Source organism: Chiloscyllium punctatum, chromosome 25, assembly GCF_047496795.1.
Source record: "Chiloscyllium punctatum isolate Juve2018m chromosome 25, sChiPun1.3, whole genome shotgun sequence".
NCBI classification, from domain to species: domain Eukaryota; kingdom Metazoa; phylum Chordata; class Chondrichthyes; order Orectolobiformes; family Hemiscylliidae; genus Chiloscyllium; species Chiloscyllium punctatum.
Window position 1 is genome coordinate 31,748,816 of NC_092763.1, and position 22,414 is coordinate 31,771,229.

Below are 22,414 nucleotides of genomic sequence, written 5' to 3' on the forward strand. Positions count from 1 at the left end.
AAAGGCAGGCTTGGTGGTGAACCGAGCTAAAAGTGGATTTGCCAAAACCCAAGTCACCTTCCTGAGCCATGTTATTGGACATGGACAATTGGCCCCAAGGGATGCGAAAATGAAAGTAATTGGGGCATTTCCCACACCATCAATAAAGAAAAGAGTACAACTGTTCCTGGGACTGAGTGGATTTTACCAGAAGTTTGTGCCAAACTTTGGCAATGTGCTCTACTCACCGAATTGTTAAAAAAGGGCGAGAAGTTTCAATGGACAGCGGATTGTCAAAAGGCACTTGACAGCCTAAAAACTGTGTTAACCACTGCCCCAGTACTAGCCATACCAGATTACATGAAGCCTTTCACAGTGGCTATCGATGCCAGTGATGTGGAGATCGGTGTGGTGATTCTCCAGGAGGATTACAAGGAAATAGAAAGATCCATTGGGTATTTTTCCAGGAAGTTGAACATTCATCAACAGATATATTCAACAGTGGAGAAAGAGAATTTAAACTTGGTGTTGGCATTACAACATTTCAGTGTTTATATTACAAGCAATGCAACTGAGACAATCGTATATACTGACCACAACCCGTTGACATTTGTGGAAACATTTAAGGACAAAACTGTTTAGGTGGAGCTTGTTGTTGCAGCCATTCAATTTGACAATTGTGCACGTGGCAGGTCGCCAAAACCTGATTGCCGATGTGTTATCAAGACTCAAATGAGATATGGGGGCGTTCAGTGGCAGGTGTGCCACGGCCTGAATTTGCATGTGATTGGGCATATTTGCATGTTAATAGTTAGTATAGTGTATATGTGTGTTTTAGACTACTAGTCAGTTTGTTTTTGGAGGATTTTAAAAATGAAGCCATCTTTTGATATTGATGGTTCATTTTCTTCAAGGGGAGGGGTGTCACAAAGCTGGTCCCTTTTTTCTAAAAGCTGTTCCTTTTCTCAAGGATACTTGATTTTTTTCAGAGGGGTCGTAAACCACTCCCGGTTTTGATTAGATTGGTTTGGTATAGAGATCAAAGGGTACTGAGAGGCATTTTGTTAATATGTAACAGATGAGACTTCAGGCCAAAGTGGTCATGTTTTAGAAGTCATGTTTTACAATGAAAAGGGAGTGGTCAGCTCTCTAGCTGAGCAGTTCAGTCGAGAACCAGTTAGGAGTTCAGCTGCATGGAAACAGGTTGAGAAACTCCCTTTCTCTTTTTACCTACTAACTTCGACCTGTAAGTATCTGTTCCTTTTTTTAACTGTTTTTTAAGGGGGTTTGCTTATTGGGACGGTTGTGTACATTCAGAACAGCATAATTAAGTCTAGTTTGGATAGACTGAGTTCTTTAGAGGTTCTTTATTCTGTTCTTTGTTTTTCATTGTGTAATTTTGTGAATAAATTTCTCTCTGTTTTAAAATCTGGCAGTCAACCTAGCTAGCTTACTCCAGCTAATTTTCATTGCATATTTACTGAAACAAATTGCAAAGTTATGGTCTGGGGCTGCCTGCTCAAGAATGTTTTGAGTGCCTGGCCTAGTCCATAACAGATTCACATTAAAATGTTGTAAGGCCAGTACCAAATTCAATAGTTCCATTTTGATCGTGGAGTGTTTCCTCTGGTGGATGTGGAATTTCTTCGAAAAGTAACCAACTGGCAGTTCAATCTCATCCTCATCTTCCTGTAGTAGTACAGCTCCAACTCCTATGTCACTAACATCAATAACAACTTTAAAAGCTGTTGAAAAGTTTGATGTAGCTAAGACTGGTGCAGTGGTCAAATTTGCTTTCAAATGGTTGAATGCTTCCTGGCATTGTTCTGTTCACCAAAACTTTGTGTTCCTCTTCAGCAAATCAGTTATCAGTGCCACTACACTGCTGAAGTTTGGAAGAAACTTTCAATAGAATCCACTGAGTCCGAAGAATCGAAACACTTCTTTCTTCAAGATTGGTCGTGGAAATTCCTCAATGGCCTTTGTCTTTGCATTCCATGGAGTCAACCTTCCTTGACAGATGTTATGTCCCAAGAATGTCACCTCTGCTTTTGCTAATTCAGTTTTGTTTAAGTTTATTAACAGTTTTGCTTCTCATAGTCGTTCAAAGAGCTCTGCGAACTGTACCTTGCGATCTTTCCAGGACTTACTAAAGATCACTACACTGTCCAAATAGACTGCACAGTTTGTTAACCCAGCCACAACTCTGTTCATGAGTCTTTGCAATGTGGCAGGTGCATTCTTCATTCCAAACAGCATTACTTTAAATTGATATACCCCATTTGGGTTTACAAATGCAGAGATTTCTTTTGCCATCTCTGATAAAGGTACCTGCCAGTAACCATGCAGTAAGTCCAACTTGGTGATGTAACCAGTTTGTCCGACTTTCTTGATACAGTCCCCCAATCTAGGAATTGGACATGAGTCCAATTTTGTAACGACATTGACCTTCCGATAATCCATGCAGAATTGTTGAGTTCTGTCCGGTTTGGGAACTAAGACGATCAGCAAACTCCACTCGCTCTGGCATTGTTCAATGATGTCCTCATTGAGCATGGCCTCCACCTCCATCTGGACCTGTCTGGCTTTGAAAGGGTTAAGCTGATCGGGTATTGGTTTAACAGACCAGTATTCCCTACAGTCAACTTCATGTACAATAACATTAATCCTCGCCATCTGATTCTTACATATGTCCTTATATTGCAGTAACAACCTTTTCAACTGTGTTCTTTATTCATGAGACAGTTAGTTTACTATTCTATTCCATTCCTCAAGGACTTCTTCATTTTAAAATCTATTTTGAGGCACATAAAAATCCACATCAACTGGATTTGATTCCTCACTCTGTGGGGCAGTAGCTAACACGTGTTTCTCCAGTTCTTTCTCTCTCTGAGTTCTCTGGAGGGGACCTACACAATCAATTATAACCCACGTGAAAAGTTCTTCAAATGCAGGAATTGGCAACAAAGGTGCTAGTTTTACTACCGTCTGTGGCTTACCTACCATTTGGCATGTATGACACGTATGGTAACGGTTAACCACATTCTTGTGCATTCCAGGCCAATAAGAATGTTTTTCTACCTTAGCCTGAGTCTTTTGTACCCTTAGGTGACCTCCTGCAGGTAGCTTATGTGCTACCCATTACGCCTCCTGTCTGTATGCTACTGGCAACACAATCTGGTGCTCTTCAGCCCGCTTCTCCTCTGCACTATTGTTGGAGATGGGGTGCAGTCTGAAATAACTAATCATGTTTCTGTTCTGGAGCCATATGAGCCTGGAGAACCTTCTCAGGAAACTGCTGACTCTTCAGAAACTGTGGTCAGTGATCCCTCTGTAGCTGGGTATCAACCACTGACCATTATGTTAGACCCACAAGTGAGAAGAGTTAGATCTGATGAAAGTGCAGATAGAGATAGTATAACCAACAGGACCCTGTCATGATCGCAAACATCCAACGACACTATTGTACATGAAAGTGAGCAGGGTAGGCTCAAGCACACATTCACCCCCTCTGAATGAATTGGAGTGCAAACTTACGTCAGCACCATTCATATTCCTTTTCACAGGATATCTGATTCAGGTCTTGGAGAGGCCCCCTCAGTCACCATCCAAACTATACCACACCAGGTAATGATGGGTGAAGATTTAAGTTCCTTAGTCGACCGTGACAGTGATTCTGAATCTAGCAATGGTCCAAAATCAAGTGCAGGCTGTTTCTGAATCACAGATCAGCATGACTGATCCCCAGGCATAGCTTCTGAAGGTAGAATAGGTAAGCAACAGGCAGGGGAACAGCAGGATGGTGGTGACCTAGAGCTAGGGGAAGAGAAGGTCAGAAAAAGCAAGGCCTCTTTGGTCTTGAAGAAAGTGATACTTCGCGCATACTTAACCCTGCTCATTTCTTTCTGCTCAATGATGAAGACGAGGATGATCAGCCCAGTGATTAAAGAGAAGATTGACAATTTGTCTACTCAAAAGTTTGGAGAAAGTGAATAGGTTGAAATTCTAGGATATGTTGATATACAAAAAGGAGGCAGTATTGGATGTTTTGAAATACAATAAAGTAGATAAGTCCCCGGGTCTGATGGGATAAATCCCTAAATGCTGAGGGAGGCACACAGGTAAATTGCTGGGGCCTTGTACAAAATCCTTGTATCTCTTTAATCACAGGCATTTGACAAGGTTCCCCATGGGAGACTGGTTAGCAAGGTTAGATCTCATGAAATAGAGGGGAAACTAGCCATTTGGATACAGAACTGGCCCAAAGGTAGAAGAGAGAGGGTAGTGGAGGCCTGTGACCACAAGAATCAATGTTGGTCCACAGCTTTTCATCGTTTATATCAATGATTTGGATGTGAACATAAGAGGCATAGTTAGTGAGTTTGCAGATGACACCAAAATTGGCAGTTGTAGTGGACAGCAAAGAAGGTTACCTCAGATTACAATGGGATCTTGATCAGATGGGCCGATGGGCTGAGGAGTGGCAAATAGAGTTTAACTTAGATAAATGCGAGGTGCTGCATTTTGGGAAAACAAACCTTAATAGGACTTATACACCTAATGGTAAGGTCCTAGAGAGTGTTACTGAACAAAGAGACCTTGGAGCGCAGGTTTGTAGCTCCTTGAAAGTAGAGTCGCAGTTAGATAGGATAGTGAAGAAGACATTTGGTTTGCTTTTCTTTATTGGTCAGAGTATTGAGTTCAGGAGTTGGGAGGTCATGTTGTGGCTGTACAGGACTTGGTTAGGCCACTTTTGGAATATTGTGTGCAATTCTGGTCTCCTTCCTATCAGAAAGATGTTGTGAAACTTGGAAGTGTCCAAAAAAGATTATCAAGGATGTTTCCAGGGTTGGAGCATTTAAACTGTAGGGAGAGGTTGAATAGGCTAGGGATGCTTTTCCTGGAGCGTCGGAAGCTGAGGGGTGACCTTATAGAGGTTTATAAAATCATGAAGGCATGGATAGTAAAAATAGACAAAGTATTTCTATAGGGTGGGGGAGTCCAGAACTAGAGGGCATAGGTTTAGGGTGAGAGGGGAAAGATATAAAAGGGACCTAAGGGGCAACTTTTTCACGCAGAGGGTGGTGCGTGATGGAACGAGCTGCCAGAGGAAGTGGTGGAGGCTTGTACAATTGCAACATTTAAAAGGCATCTGCATGGGTATATGAATAGGAAGGGTTTGGAGGGATATGGGCTGGGTGCTAGCAAATGGAACTAGATTGGGTCGGGATATCTGGTCGGCATAGATGAGTTGGACTGAAGGTTCTGTTTCCGTGTTGTACATTTCTATGACTCAGTGACTCAGGGATCCATCTCTACCTTTCTTCTCATCCCTTTTCCCCCTGTCCCCTATCACCAACATAAATACCACTTTCGCTCCGAAGAAGGGTCACTGAGATCAAAACATTAACTTTGCTTTCTTTCCACAGTTGCTGCCAGACGTGCTGAGTTTTTCCAGCAATTTCTGTTTTTGCTTCAGACCTTCTGCAGATTTTAGTTTTATTTCATGTCTAATCACTTGACTGATTGCTCCTGACAGCCAGGACAAGGTGCATGGCTTTGTCTCTACAGTAAACAACAAATCCAGAAAGCAATGCTGTGAGCTTTTAAGTTCCGAATGATGTGGCAACTCCTAAAAAGGCAATTCAAGGCATGCCAGAGATGCTATGAGCATCCCAGTAGACGCAAAGTGAGTGAGTGCTAATACAGCAAGCAGAGAGCCCTGAGATGCACATCAGTGAAAAATGCATATCAATAAAGTGCAATTAGACACTAATGGCATGTAAATGAATGCAAATAAGCCTCTTGCTCACAAACTTCTTTTTTCACTGTTCAAAACTGAATGTAGAATCAGCCTTTTTTCCTCAATGTTGAGTATCTCATTTCTTCCAATTCTGCCATATTTTCTCAACAAGATTCCTTCCATAGTATTTCACGATTGAATTAACAAGATGGGTGAAGAAATGCCAATCAACTGTTCCAACTCACCAGACAGCACTTGCCATGATGCTGTCAAACAAATCTGTGGGGACTGGTGCACCTACTTAATGGTCCAAAACTGCAGTTTTCAGGTCAATATAAACCCAATTAGAACATCCTCAGCTAATTCCACTTCATAGATACTGCGCTGGAAGTGACAGTTAAAGTTCATCCCATTTAGTCTTTGTCTGTGTTTCATTCTAATATTATGATCACAGCTGATGTTATTAGTGGACAAGTCAGATTCCAGACTGAGTTCTGGTTTTCTACATCATAATTTACTATTTTTGTTCAATAAAGTAGCCTTTCACTGAAAAACAAGTACACAATGCTGTAAATTTGGTTTTAACAGTAAGATGCATAAGTTGTACACATTTCTATAAATTATGGTATAATAAGTTTATCATGCAAAATAGAAAAGATACAATAGAATAATCCAAGCTATTTGAAAGAATTCAAACCACAAAGTAAAAATGTAACCCCACCTATTCCAATATGGTCAATAGCATTAATTCACAATCCTTGGAGTTTTGGAGGCCTTTTGAGAGGGTGTTGGTGCCAGGTTGAGGCCTACTCATCTGAACTTGTCAGAAGGGTATCTGATATGCCCTCAAAGTAATAGGACTTGATTAGGTTAGGATATCTGGTTGGCTTGAAGGAATTGGATTGAAGGGTCTTTTTCTGTGCTGTCCATCTCTGTGACTCTATGGCTCTTTAGAGCAATTTTCAATCCTGATGTCTTTTTCAGAAGCATTTGGGATCACTTGTTCCAAGGTGAGCTCCTCCTAAGAATGAAGGCAGTCTGGCAATTTCTCACCCTTAACAACTAGTACAATGCAATGAATCAAATACTTTGATAAACTCCTCAGAGTTGGTAGTACTTTCTTGTGTGCTTTGTCTTATGATTATCAGCAATGGGCTCTGCAGCATATAAAAGCATGCTGTCATGATATCCTGAATCCTACTATATTTTGACAAAGCAGCATAGAGGATTTCTTTCTGTGAGACCTAGTGTGTTATCTTGTACTGTCTTTCCAAACCAGCCTTGTTAATTAGTTACCCAATCCCTATGGTGCCCCTCTTGTTTGATGCACTCAATAGTCACAAGTATTCATCAATGTTGGGATTCCCAGCCCCAGCCCCACCTCTAAACTGGCACTTTGATACTTAGTCAAGCACTATATTCTGGAACTGTCCTGCACAATTCATGACCTGGATATGGCAGGCAAGGGGAAATTGGTGACCCACTTTGAAGAGAGGTACCAAGAGGTCCTAATTGATGGGTGATGGGCAGGAGAGATGTCCTCTTCCCTGGACTGGAAGAAGGTGCCATGACACCAGACCCTGCTGGCCCAGTCAGAGGCTGCTACTGAGTCAATAGAGTCTTAACCAACTGGAGGTATGCCTAGCAGTCAATGAACTTCTGCTCCACCAGGGTAAGTACCAGCATCTTCTCTCTGCTATCTCATACTCACTTTATCTCTTCTGCGACTACATACTTCTCCCATCAAAGTGCATGTCATACCATTCTCACTATTGCCTTCAACATCATCCCTCACTCCCTCTTATCCATCTAATTCTCCCATATATTCATCCATTCTCCCACAAACCCCACATAGCCTCTGAGCTCCCTCACCTCACACTTAACCCCCATCTGCATCAAAAATAACAGCTGTATCAACCACTTTCAGCTCATTCTATCCCTCCCTTTGTTATCTACCAGGACAAACGAGCCTCAAATAGGGCAGAAAATGGGGGTAGTGGGATGCCTGATGATGAATATGTGGGAGAATTGGATGGATAAGAGGGAGTGAGGGAAGATGTTGAAGGCAATAGTGAGAATGGTAGGATATGCACCTTGGTGGGCGGAGTGTGTAATAGTAGAAGAGATAAAGTGAGTATGAGGTGGCAGAGAGAAGATGCTGGTACTTACCTTGGCAGGAGCAGAAGTCATTGACAGCTGGTCCTACCTCCCACCCCAAGTAGGTGAAAGACTGTGCCTAAACTCCTGGACTGATATTAGAAGCTGCCCATGACATACTGTACCACGACAACCTGACTGAAATGTACAATGCTGTTACATCGTGCAAGTATAAAATTGACATAGCACAGTGCCGTAGAGCAACATGTCTGCCCCTGGACTGATGACTGCTGTTAACCAAAGACCCACAGGATCTTCCTTCTGTGCCTGAGTGTCTCAGTATTTTCTTTTCAGGCAGTGGCCAAGACAAGTGCTAAGCAAGGATGACTCCTCCTGATGTTCTTAAAAAACCTGAATTCTAAACTAGGACTTTTTCAAGGAAGAAGACTCGTAGTCAAGAAATGATTTCCTTTCATGATTGATGCTGAAATTATAACAATTAGATTTCAAGGGAAAGTCACATTTATTCCTCAAATAATGTTCAGCCCATCAGATATAAACATGCTTTTTACACTCTGGAGAAAACAGTTACCACCTCGTTTTGCATATTCTATCAGTACAGACCAGGAAGAGAAATCATAGGTCCTGGTATTTCTGTTTCCAAGCCCACTGATCACGCTACGTAACAATTTTAAATTATTGCACACAGTGTCAATTTCATTAAAACTGAACATGTTGTGCTTAACTACATATAACGACAATGGTTGAACATGAAGTTATGCTGCATCATATTCATTTACATTCTCTGTCCGGAAGTTCTTTTCAAAGACCATTTGAACAACCGAATCCTGTACTTCAGATTCAAAGTGACAGCTAGTATGTCATTTGTAAGATTTAACCTGTGTAATTTGGAGTTAAGATCTATCCATTCACACAAAGAAAGCCATGCATTGTGGCATCTAAGAAGTGAATTACGACATCAGATCAATTGTATATATTATGAATTTTCTGACTAACTGTACCTCAGCTTCATAGAGAAATGAGGTGTGTTTTATTCATTAAGCAACGGCCTGAATTCTATTGCTCATGTTCTATAAAATGTTCTGATAACACACATCATCTGCATGTATTAAAAAAGCAACAGTCTCCCGAGGATCAGTTATTCACTTCCTTTAATCAATAAACTTGCTTTTATTTTCTTCTATGAACTGTTCCAGTTAGTGCTTTCAAAGAATCAGGCTTCAAGTTAAAGTTCGTATTATCTCAATCAGTGGGTTACCCATGGTATTTAGGATCAGTTAAAATGAATTAAAATAAATGTACACTGCTGTCCATTTGTAATTTAAAACAAAACAACCACTGCAAAATACAATGCCAAATTATTTGGAATATGCCAGGTTCTGCACAAGTGCAGCATTTGATATATCCAAATAGGTGAAGAATTTCAGGGGGAAAATGGGAATCAATTATCATCCCAGTTCAAGACCTGAACCTGCTCATTTAAATTCACCAAATTACTTTAAAAATAACAAAGCAGCTTTGTAAACATTGGTTATGTTTTGCCTTGTGTTGTGTATCTAATGCTTTCATATATCTGACTGCTGTCCACATGTCAATGCCCATTGGTGCCAGCCCCAACAATCCTGTATGGGTGTTGACCAGCACCACAGACCAATGGAAACCTGAAACCTTATATCAATCACCGGAGATTCCCAGCCCTCTTAACGTCTCACATCCACTTGTTAATGGCTCAGGAAATAAGTGGCAGTGGTAGGAATTGAGTTCGCTACAGAATAATGAATTAATGATGGATGGCATTAATATATTATACAGGAAAGGAGGACTTGAATGTGATGTTCTCTCTGGTCCATGTGCCCTAGTATTTTACACCCAGTGTGTCCCTCTTTGTCAGGCCTTGGTATAAACAAGCCACAGTGTTGAATTCTTGAGAAAGTTCATACTTATATTCTTTGGCCTGTTTTTACACCTTGTCAACGTTATATAGTTTTCTTTTCCAGAGTGAGAAGGAGTTTTGGCTGTGTTAATGTAATTGATGAAAAAAATAGCTGGAAGCTCAGTATACCTGTTGCAATAAATATATTAATTTGGCATGATTTTTTGTGGATCTCTGCTAGTCCCTAATATTTGTCTGTTTATCCATCCAGTAGCTTGGCAAGCTTTTTAATTTTGGATTAATTCTGTCTTTGCTACAATGTGGAAGTTTGGAATTCTGTATGGGCTTCCTAACTTCCTATCTTAACTGCTTTAACAGAACTTCCTCCTAACTACACAGCAAGAGTATCTCCCCTTTAAAATGGACTGACTGCTTTTAAGTGGTATGAAACACACAATTTCTTGTGATCCACATGTCAGCATGCAACTAATGAATGGTGCAGGTGGCATTGCCTGTACGGTTGAGTAATTTTAATGAAATCCCAGAACACATTGAATGAGCTCACCCTGTGCCACATGAACACCTGCATATTGCTTTCCTCCTGTGCAGCTGTTTGTAGATGCTGTCAAATAGCTGGTCCCAAAGTCAGTCCCTGCCTAATTTTTGTAGTCATTTCTTCCTAAGTTCATTCTCCATTCTTTCTTTTCCTGTTTCTTAATGTTATGTCTTCTTATAAATATGTTATGAGAAGGTGTCCATCTTCGTTGTCAGACAGATTAGATAACTGATTAAATTCTCTTAACACGACTGGAGGTTGTTTTTTCTCCTCATCCTCAATTAAAGAGGTTGGTTTGATGAAACTCTAGTTTCAAAAGATCACACAGGAGTGTAAATAAGCTGCATTAATTATTGCGACTGTTTCGAGTGTGGATTCCCTGCTGTTTTCAGCTATAAGACTCCACAAATCCTCAGCTTCCCAGAAACAATAAACATATGGTGACAAATATTCTTGAATTGCACAATTTATACATTGTAGGAAAGATTCTTGGAGAGTTGTTTGCAATTTGTATATGTTTCCACCATTGAGAATTTGCAGATGCTAAATGTAATGTGTCAGAGAAATGTTCATATTAGGACTGGCTACCTCAGTTACAAATTCCCCAAGTCAGCCAACCAGGTATTTGCAAATAAGTTAGCCTTGTATCTAATTGTGTGAACAATAGTATTTCTCAAAATAATATGTCCTATCATAAGCAGTATTTAATTTACCTCAGGAAGCTATTAGTAAACCCTTCAGAATAATTTACTCACTTCAGACTATGTGTTGTAGGAAACTAAATATTAAACATCTAATATATTGCTCTCACTCTATCTGTTATCCTCTTTTGAATAATTGAATCAATTATGTATAATAACTTGGTTATAAAATTACAGGCCACTAATGATTGATTGAACTTAATTCAAGGATTATAACTTTACAATTACACAACCACACTGTTGTTTCCTTTTGTCGCCAATACTTTAACTAGTGGTTCTCCATACAGCTACTTCAGTAATCAGCTAACTCCTTCATTCAGGATTTATCCTGACAGTTCACAGCACTTCTCTTGAGCTAGGTTGCCTTGCAACAGCAGCACAATGATTCATATACAAGCTCAGCTGAAACAAAACATTCAGGCTCAGTGCATGGAGTTGCCGGTTTTAACATTATCAAAGCCTGGCATTCAGACTGAAAGTCGCAAGTTAGAAGCCTAGTGATCTGTGACTATATGGGCGACTTAATTAAAGCTGTTAACTCACATAAAATATTATCAGTTAATAATCTTGACAGAAAGCCAAGCTTGAATCTCAAGTGAAGCAGAAGAATATGCATGTTAGATTCTGCAATAGAGAATCTGTTACAAAAGATTGTTGATGGAGCTGGAATATCAAAATAACAGTGCACACCAGAACATAAAATCTGTTCCTCTTTAGTTTAAAATAGCATCCCTGGTAGTCTCATGGCTAAAGGCACCACCTGCTGTTGAATTAAACATACAAATCTCAAGATCTCAAATAGAAAATTTAAATCATCCTTATTGAACGAATCATTATTTAAAATGTTTGAATTTTCCATCTAGCTTGAAGGTTTTAAATTATTTTAACTTACTTTTTCTGCAGAAAAAGTGCAAGTTAAGGATGCCATTAAAAATAAATTTAACCAATTGTAAACATAATTTAAGAAACACGCAATTAAGTGTAATTAGGAGGCCCTCCAGCATATGGCTCATAGTAACGCAAAGATTCTATAAGAAATGCGTGTTCAATCGAATAGTAATATAAGAGACAGGTGTGGAATCTAATAGGTGTCCCAGCTACATGGACTACAGTAAGATTTGTGGTAGAATCAGGTGGAGCTTTGGGCAAGGCATATCTCAATGATGGAAGCTTCTCTCTGTCTTTCACACATTTGACAAGTGGTGCGGCACGTTTCTTACTGAGTAATGGGGAGTTGCCAATTTAGGGGGATCATTAATGGCCAAACACACCTCATTAGTATTAAGTTTCCTTGCTAACCAAACACACCAAACAAGCTCTACATAGAGAAAACATGACGTGGAAATCAAAACAGGTATCTAGCAAACTGAGCTTGCTACTTGCTTCAATGCACCAGAAAATTAGGCATCAACATCTCAGGGCATGTTCCATGGGCACTGGTCACATGAACCTCAGATCCACTGACATTGGCAGTCTACATGTTTCAGCCTCGAGGAGCCCTCATTGTGTTTTCGATTCACTAATAAAATGATTCTTCACTTCAGTGCTGCACCTTAGGGCTGGATTGGCAATTGTGCTGTCAGAAACATGCACCCAGCTCATGGACTGGAGCAGGATGCATCACAAGGCTGTTCACTCGTTATCATAGCCATTACTCACTCTGAGCCCTCCTAGATGCTCACAGCATATTTGCCTTGTATTACCATGGCTTTTTGCACTTTGCCCCCTTTGCAGATCTACCAGGCTCATTTAACTACATTTTTGTCTTGCCATTTAGTGTTATGGTTTCAGCACGCCTCAGACAGATCAAAGGCAATAAGTTTCAGTCAGGGAATCCTGACACAGTTAGTCAAGGGCCGTTTCTAATGCCAGTCCAACCATTCAAGCACAGTAAATTAGTCACTAAGGTTGGTCAGAATTCATATCCTCTCTACATAGGGAGTAAGGATTGGGCAGCCCACTGCTTTTTTTTAAACTTTCTCTGTCCTGTTGTGGGCTGTTTTTCTCACAGAATGAAAGAGAAGTGAGATGGAAGTAGGTGTCATAGTTATTATTGTTGGAGCAGGTGAGCAAGTGTGGGTGGGGGTGGTTCTGGATAGGATGCTGTTTGGAGATCTGATGGGCTAAGTGGCTTCTATCTGCACTGTAGAGATTCTATGATCTAAGATGTTCAAAGAGCCCTAGTTCACTAGGAAGACATCCACGAAGAGCAAATGAAAGCATCTCATGTATTCAACAAAGGTGAAATAAAAATCTCATATATTTCAAACCAGATGTGCCAGCAGATTGGAAGCAAAGATTGAAAGTAAATGAGCTGCATACGACTCCAGCTCAACACCCACTGATTGGATTGCCTAGTCTGAAAATCTAGGGAACTGCAAGGAACAGTGTATTTGTTTCAACAGAGCACCTGTCTTCCATATTGGAGCCACTGGGTTATCACAGGTGAGCTCCTCTGCAAAGGGAATTCAGGAGATGAAGGGACTTCCAAATAGGAAAATGGACCAAATGCCAGGAACAAAATTGGCTGCAAAGGTTATCTGTGAGATAAAAGATCCTTCAGCAGAGAAATGACTTATAGAATATCAGAGTAAAAGTCAGCAGTCCTCAGGCAAAAGACTTGCTAATCTTCCAAGTCCGAAGAGAACATCTTCTGGAAGAATTTTGAAACCATCTGCATTTGTGAAGTTAGAGTCTTGAAGGGACATAGGGTAGTGGTAAATGTAAAGTAGTAATATACCTATATATATAAAGGTTAACTGTGGGAATAACAGTCTGGGAGAGATGTTGTATAAGGTGCTAATTCTAAGAGTTAATGTTCAAGACTGCTTTAGGCTTCTCCAATCTGATAATGGCACACAACTGTAGATGGACAATAAAGCAGACCAATTCTGGATCCTGACGGGGGTCAAACATGTCAACCTGGTTCCTGTTAGTCTTTCTAATTATGATTTGCATAGCTGGTTCTTATCGCTATCATATAACAAACTACATCTTGTTGTCAAGACAAGTGCCACTTCTTGTTGAGTCTCAATAGTGGTCCTATTGAGTCTATCATTGAACAAGCAGAAAAGCCTGTAGACACAACACAGAAAGGAGGACTGCTGGCAGCAATCTAAGTCAACCACGAGCTCCCAGTGCCTGCTTATACAAATATGCAATGTAAAGGTTTGATTGCAGCTCAACGTCTAGCTAGTTGTACTTTGAACAGAACCTACCCTCAAATAAATGCCTCATTTTTTCTCAATATAGAAATATGCAAGCATCATCTCAATCTTTTTGCAGGTTTTCCTGAAGTTTAACCATGAATAATAGATGTTGTGAATGGCTATAGCGATTAACTGTGGGGAAATGAAGATGCAATTATATCTGCTCAATTTCACTGCACAGCAAATGATGGTTGCAAATGTTACCACAATTTGTTTTCCAACAGTGTATTATCACTGCAGGCTTGGAAATATTTTAGGTATTTCATTATGATGGTTGTGAGTTATTAATGATGTAATTTTCCCAAAGTTCAATGTTCACCAGCATGAAGTGAGGAAGGACAGCACAGTCTTCAGAAGCTGCACCACCTTCTCGTACATATTGCTTCCAGAGCTTACTTATTTCCTTTTGTCTGTGATGAAAAGACCTTTCCAATAAATATTTACTGTCATTCATTCTAAAAGACATTTCCAAGCAAGTTCAATATTCAAAGCACTCTTCTTCGAAACTTATCATTTGAAGTCTCTCTAGAGAAGTTTGTGCTTCAAACAATACAAAATCTTCGCCTCTGATTTGGAGCACTCACTCTTGCAAAACAACTTGTGAGAGCCCCCAAATTTTTATAATTGTTTCCGACTGCTGTAATCATTTAACCTGTTGCAAGTAAATGGCATATTTCATTGCACAATGGAAGAAATGTTAAAAAAGTATTATCTAAGGGTGACAATGACTGTTTTTGAAATGTAATTTCCCCTTTCAATCAAATTATCTTCCGCCTTTAACCTCTTTTGCTGAAAAGCCAGGCAGGCAACCCGATCACCAGACTTGCCAGGTGATGGAGAGGAGCAAAAACTGATTAAGTGTGGTTCTCCCCTATGACATTTTTTCCTTCCAGAAAGATGCCTTAGACATCACTGTATATTTTCTGTTGAGCATTATTTTGTGCATTTTCCTCTTCGTGTAGTCCTGTACTTTAATGGTTCTAACTCAGCGCCACAACATCAAAGTACTGTAAGGGAATTATTTCCTACAAAATGTCTGGAAAATGATACGATCTATTACCTCCTTACTGAAAAAAAATTGAGGCTTTGTTGTTTTTGAGCAGGAACATTTTTGAATAGCTTTTTTGGAAGACTCCTAGCAGGACACTTTTAAAAATAAGTTCTTCCAGTAACACCTTTAATATTAGAAATTAGAGAAGCTTGAAGTTAGAAAAAGCTGTATTCCCCTTCCTTATGTGGTTTGATATAGGTTCTGTAGGCATCCCGTTCATCCCCAGAAAAAATAAATAAAAGATCAAAGTCTTTATTTAACATTGTATCGACATTCTACAGCAAAATCTACAGCAATTTATACAAAACCAGAAAGTACAGGAGACACTCAGCAGATATGGCAGCATCTAGGGAGAGATAAACAGAGTTAACGTTTGAAGACCACTAACTCTTCTTCAGAACTGGTATGTCAAACACTTTTCACATGGAGGTAGACCTCCCAAGTATTTACATTGCGAAGGAAAATAAAACTGTAAAAACTGACAAGATAGGCAACATAAATAATAGTTAAGTGGAGGACTGAAGGCAAGCTTGAAGAGAAGGGTTTGAGGAGGTTCCTGAAAATGGGAAGGGAGTTGAGAAAAGCATTCACTATTGAGGAAGTACATAGAAAGCTATGTCAGTGATCATATCATGTACAGATGAGGATGGAGAGTCTCAGAAGAGAGAAGCAGCTGCTTAGATATTGTGCATAGCTACAATGTACATTGTTAATGTAATATAAATACTTTGAATTATTTTGAAAAAGTGCTCAGAGTTAAGACGCACCTCTTCCATAAATTAGCAGATCATCCTCAAAAGCATCACACCACAACAGAGTAAGATATAGCAAGGTGTGCAGGAGTCAGCTATTTTCACAGAATCAGTTCTTCCAGACAATGCCTCAGACACCACTCTCACCATCCCTGGGTATATCTTGTCCCACCAGCAGGACATATCTAACAAAAGGTGGTGAAACTGTGGTATACAATGGAAAGGGGGTTGCCCTGGGAATCCTCAATATTGGCTCCACATCCCATGATGGTTCATGTCATCAAATCAAACATGAGCAAGGAAATCTTGGGCTGATTATCACATACCATTCCTCACCCACCAAAAATTAATCCCCCTTATTGAACACCAGTTGTAGAAGCCAATGAAGGAGGCAAGAGTACAAAATGCACACTGCACTGAGGACACCATTGTCCATCACCAAGTCACTGGTTCAGCAGTACCACCACCAACTGAATTAGCCAAATCTAACTGGTGCTAAACTGGGCCTGCAGAAGGTGGTGAAGGAACCAACAAGAGGATAAAACATATTTGACCTCATCCTTACCAATCTGCTAGTTGCAGATTCACCTGTCCATGACAGTATTAGCAAGAGTTTGCATTGCTCAGTTGTTGTGGAGATGTTATCCCCATTTTCACAGTGATAATAGCATAAATTGTATGATGTGGCACAAACATCATGCAAAATAGAACAGACATCATGATATATTCTACTGGTTCATGGTCATAAATGAGCCTTTCAAGATGATTAAAAGCACTTACTATACCACCACTAACAACGTTTATTCCAGGAATGGAGGTGAAAGAGTGATAATATCAGTGGATTAACAACCCAGAATTAGCAATGCAGGTCCAGGTTATTCTGGTGAAATGGGTTCAAATCATGACAGACAGTCAAACCTGAATTCAGCAAAATGTGGAATTAAAAGCTAGTCATTGTTGTAAAAACCCTTCTGGTTCATTAATATCCTTTATGAAAGGAACTTGGCTGTTCTTACTTGATCTGACCTGTACGTGACTGCAGACCCACAGCAATGTGGTTGACTCTTAATAGCCCTGAGAAATGGCTCAGCTGGGTTATTAGGAATGGGTGATAAATGTCAGTGATACCAAAATCGCCTGCAGGACTTAAAGAAAAGTAACTGGGATGTGGTTAGCACTGAGAAAATCAGCACTTATTGCCAAAGTTTACACATATTATTAACTGTGGAAACAAGATCAAAAACAAAATGTTACCATTTAATTTAAAAAATGTTTTCCAATTTCCTTCCTCACTCTCTTGATGATGCTGATTTGTATTGGGTTATTATCCCACAACCTGTATCCACTTGTTGGTTATTAATATAGATGATTAGATTCCACAACACTGTGGATCATTGTAAAGACCCTGATCTAACAATGACTTGATGATGTTAGTTAGAAGCAGGTACTTTGGCAGATTTTTACCCTGCTCCAAGCACTGAAGCTAAAATCCTCGTATAGAAATTAATTTCACACTGGGCAGTTCTTTTACTAATCAAACAATCTGAGGAGCTCAATAAATTTTTAATGCACATCTAGCCACAATTTTAGAATACAAACTTGGAAAATAAAATACCATATGATTTGGATGCAAATTCATATTCTGTAACGTCAAACTGACACATCATGGGGATGATATAACCAGAGCTGCAAATCTGAAAAGCAGAGTTAGTTGGGAGAATATTGGATAATTCAATGTGTACTAATGTATGGCAAGACCCCTTTACCAAGAAGATTAAAATAATTTGTTATTTATCCACTTGGTTTCGACAAAGAATTAAATTAATACATTGCAATGTTCTCACTCCTTTTCTCCCACTTTCTTATTTAGCCCCTTTGATAATTTATACAGAACTGAAAGGTTGGAGTGAGTTTCAACGTGGGGAATTTCAAGTGTATGAGGAACATTATTAAGATGAGAGAAGAGAGATTTTAAAAAGACATAAGAGACAAATTGTTTATACAGAGGGTGTTTCATGTGTAGAATGAATCTCCTAAGATAATGGTGGATATGGGTACAATTATAACATTTAAAAAACATTTGGATAGATATATGATTAGGAAAGGTTTGGAGGGATACAGGCCTGGAGCAACAGGTGAGGCTAGTTTAGTTTGGGATAATGAATGGCATGGACTGGTTAGACTGCAGGGTCTGTTTCTGTGCTGTATGACTCTGTGACTGTATGGAGCAGTTTTAAGTAGGGGAGGGGTAATAAAAAAGTGCAATCACTGGTTTGCATTTCAGACCCTGGTATTTTAACTCCTTTAAATTCCACTGATTCACTTTCTACCCATTCCTGGCAGGTTGCAGGAGCAGAGCAGCTGTACACAAGCAAAAGCCAAGCAGCTTTTGACATGAAAGTGATGGATGTGGTGCTGGTGGTGGTCTGGAGGGGAATTGTGGGTGTGAATAATGTAATTTGGTAAGAGTGTCTTGCGGAAGAAAAACCTACAACTTTCCTTTTATGGCCTGGAGGAGTTCTCTGTCCTACTGCCAATCTGCAATCTTAGTAAAAAACAATGGACAGATTCCCCACTAAGATTTCACTTGTTAAAATGTGACCTGGGTCCTGGTGATATAATGATACCCTGATTTGCACAAATTCATAGGGTTCCCTTCTTCTTTGAGATGTTCTCCCTACAGATTAAGAACCACAAAGCATTAAGTCCTAAATGAGGAAGCACTGTGCACATTTGCTCTTCCTCTGACTTTCCATACTTTGTAACAAATTTGTAAGTAAGATTTAGAACTGAAGGGCATGATGGTGAAGCCAGCGAGTGAGGCCTAAACCAGCCCACTGCTGTCATTCATTGATATTCTACAAGGCAGTACCAATTTTTCCTCCCACTGAAAGAATCAAAGACAATCAGTAGGTTCCTGTTACATTTTGGTAATATCCCTGTGAGGAAATCTTCTCACTATGCAAAGCTCCTTTACATTGATTTCATTTAGAACCATCCTCAATGTGAGCTACTGGGCCATTATTAAACTATTATGAATCTCAAAGAATATATCATTGATTGATCATTGTCAGCATAGTGGCTTTAATGAATCCCATAAATTGATAAAGTTGGCACAGAAGAAACTAGGAAATGAAAAAGTAATGAGACTGGAAGTCTCAGAATAGTTATTTCAGCAGAAACTAAAATAGGAATTGGAGACGATGAGATGAAAATTAGAAGGTAAATTGTGACAGTAACAGAAGGGCTATGGAAATGGTTTTAACCCTCTCCAACCAGCTGGAATCCACAGGTTTTCGCAGCCCATTCATACTCCTACCTGCAGTACAAGGGTTTTCTTAACAACTTGGTTTGACAACATGAATCTCATATATACACTGCCTGTGTTGTTGCAAATTCAAAGTCAACGGAGGCTAAAATTGGGAGAGCACTCTCACCGATCAGAGAAGCAAAATCTTGACCTATCCATATTCATGGATTCATACCCTCCAGATAATGTCCCAGACACCATACCACCATTTTGGTATCCCTTTTCCCAAGAGATGGTAGCATTGTGATATACAACCTGGACCCTGGACCCCATGAAGTGATGTGGAACAGATCAAACATCAGAAAGGAAACCCTCTGTTGGTTACCCCCTGTGCATTCCAATTTCCATCCTTTGATAATGAATCCAAATTTCCCATGCTGAACATGTATTGGATAAAGCAATACTGACGGTAGCAAGGGCACAGAATGTACTCTGTGTTCACAACATCAATGTCCATCACCAAGAGTGGTTCAGTAGCATCACCATTGACCAAATTGGTTGAGTCCTAGAAGAGACAGCTGCTAGACTAAGTCTGTGCAGGTGGACAGGAAGCCAACAAGAGGGAAAAATCTAATTAATATAATCTACAACAATCTATCTAATACAGACAGGTCTGTCCAAGACAGTATGAGCAGGAATTGCCATTGCACAGTCTTTGTGGAGATGAAGTCATGTCCTTATAATAAGAACGCTTTCCCATCATGTTGTGTGACATTACCTTCATGTCAAATAGGACAGAAGCCATAGAAGCAAGATTGCATTCAATCTCTAACCTACTGGGTTGCAATCTTGAGCAGGAGGCATGGATTGATTTAAACCCCCTTTCTGGTCCAAGCAGCATTATGGAAAATGACAGTACTGCCAGTTCACAGGTTGTGAACAATTAACTCAGTAAAGCTGGGTGACCACATTGGGACTGTCACTATTTATATGACCCAAGTTTCACTGTAGGTAGTGCATTAAGAATCTAAGCCTTCTTGGTATCTCAAATCATGGGTACTGTCTATTCATGGACCAAGTTGTGCCAGAGTATGATTCCAATATAAAATGTAGCCATGTTGTCTGCTCCAAGGCTCAATTTTTGTTACTGGGTCAGTTGAGCAGAGGTAGGAAAAATCTCCTACGTCAAGTTAAACCACCTGTAATCACTTTTTGCCCTTCTTTCTTCATGCCAATTCACCTCATATCCAGGAGGCATGCTGACATGTCTCTGATGAAGTCACTATTGGGAAAAAGCCCGTACTAATGGTGTCACCATTACTATTTAATGGCTTATCTCAACAAACATTTCCATTCAATAAGCAGTTGGATGTATACCAAATGCTCATATGGTATACATCCCAATGTAAAAATGATATTTTGGGAAATCAGTTAGACAACACAATTGCTATAATGATACTATGTGAACAGACACTTTGATAAACTTAGCAGTGTTCTTTTTAAATTTGCACTTATTTTTTACAGTTCCTTCATACATTTTCCAGTTCCAACTGATTTATGCACCTTTCATGCATATGCATATCTCTTCACAATCCCGAAGCATGCCTTACCTCCCTAAAAGGATTTCTTACCTTTATCAAGGGTGTTCCAAGATCAAATTTAAAGAGATACCTAACCTCTCCAAAGGGGAAAAGAACTAAGCAATACTCTCTGTCCTTCCATCTCTTCCTCTCCATGATGCCATGTCCCATCGTGAAAGCTAATGCCCTCTACCTATCTTCATAACCCTAGGCCAACTTCCTACTTCCACCCTTTCTCCTTTTCACCTCCCATACCAAATCATTAAGTATTCACCAAGTATACATTCACATTGGAGAAAACATATTAAAAACCTATGTTGCAGAATTTCTACCGACAAAAGTGCATTCATAAATACACACTTTAGTATTTATTGACACTTATTGGCAGGTCTTGATAGGTTGCACAGTTCCAAGAGTTTTATGCACCTTTTTATTAGAAAAGCTCTCCACAGTTAATAGTCCCAAGGAGCACCTAACCCCTCCTCCCATCCTGCAAACTATCCCTGACTGACACCCGTACAATGTCCTAGAACCATTTTCACAGGAGTATTCTGGCTCTCCAAAAGGATACCCAAGCTATCCACAAGAAATACACTTCTCTTACCTAGTCTAACCTTCACATGCTGAGTTTCAAACTTCAAGGACTTTGAAATCCAGTTTCAGTGGAGCCAGCTGGCCACTTAAATGGCCTACTGCCTGTGGGAACCTCCAATGTACAACTTACAGTCCATATTCAAGAATACAAGAAATGTTGGTTCAACGAGTTGGACTTGGGTTTCTTTCTTTTTTTCCATATTTTTACCACAGTGGAGATGTTCTCCTTAATGGCAAAAACGGGGAGCAGGCTAAGTTCACTACATTGATGCATAGTGTTTAGGAAATTCTACATTTAATCCAACATTAAAGATGCTGTTTCAAGATGTGCTAAAAACTGAACTGAATATTCTGTAACATACAAGAGCTGCTGTGCACTGATGTGGCAGGCGGCAGTATCAGCATGCCAGAAGTTTCAATTTGGATGCTGACTTAAGATTTTTTGAAGATTTCCCCAACAGAATGTATTGAAAGATTGTGCCTTAACGGGGATTGTCCAAATGTCAGGTGCCAGACAGCCAAGAAATCCTTAATTCTCTTGCAATGTCTCTGTCTCACAGTGATAATGAGAATTGTGGACAAATTGTTAAGTCTACAATCTCATAGTTGAGTTGAGAAGTGTTTTGCTCATGTTTCAGATCACTGAAACAACAGGCAATTATACATTAATGAGATTGATGCTGAGGAAGTTGTGTGTGATGATATTTAAATCAGTGATTCTTCACGCACATTGGCAGTAAAGAGAAAATTAGAGTTCACAATTTAGGCGCAACACTTGCAGACAAGCTTCATTGCATATATGAACAGAACAGGACATGCTGCATTTTCTACCAATTATTAACATTAGTACAAAGAACTGTCATACTATTGAACGTATAGTGAATAGAGTATGCTGCATGTGTCTCGTGAGGCTGGCAGCAGGACCATTGCAAATTGGTCCACTGGCCTACTTGCATGTCACTAGAACTAACCAAATCCTTCTAGTCTTGGGTCCTACACAATTCCCTT

The 22,414-nt window shown here is 39.8% G+C and overlaps 2 protein-coding genes and 1 pseudogene across 6 annotated transcripts in view; 2 read left to right on the top strand and 1 right to left on the bottom strand.

The window, feature by feature from the left end:
* The window catches only part of LOC140495802 (ADP-ribosylation factor-like protein 13B), a 189,163-nt gene that overhangs the window by 143,345 nt on the left and 23,404 nt on the right, over nucleotides 1-22,414 (bottom strand). The window lies entirely within an intron of this gene.
* The window catches only part of drp2 (dystrophin related protein 2), a 394,171-nt gene that overhangs the window by 78,992 nt on the left and 292,765 nt on the right, over nucleotides 1-22,414 (top strand). The gene's annotated exons all lie outside the window — the stretch shown is intronic.
* The window catches only part of LOC140495608 (E3 ubiquitin-protein ligase RLIM-like), a 38,855-nt pseudogene that overhangs the window by 13,086 nt on the left and 3,355 nt on the right, over nucleotides 1-22,414 (top strand).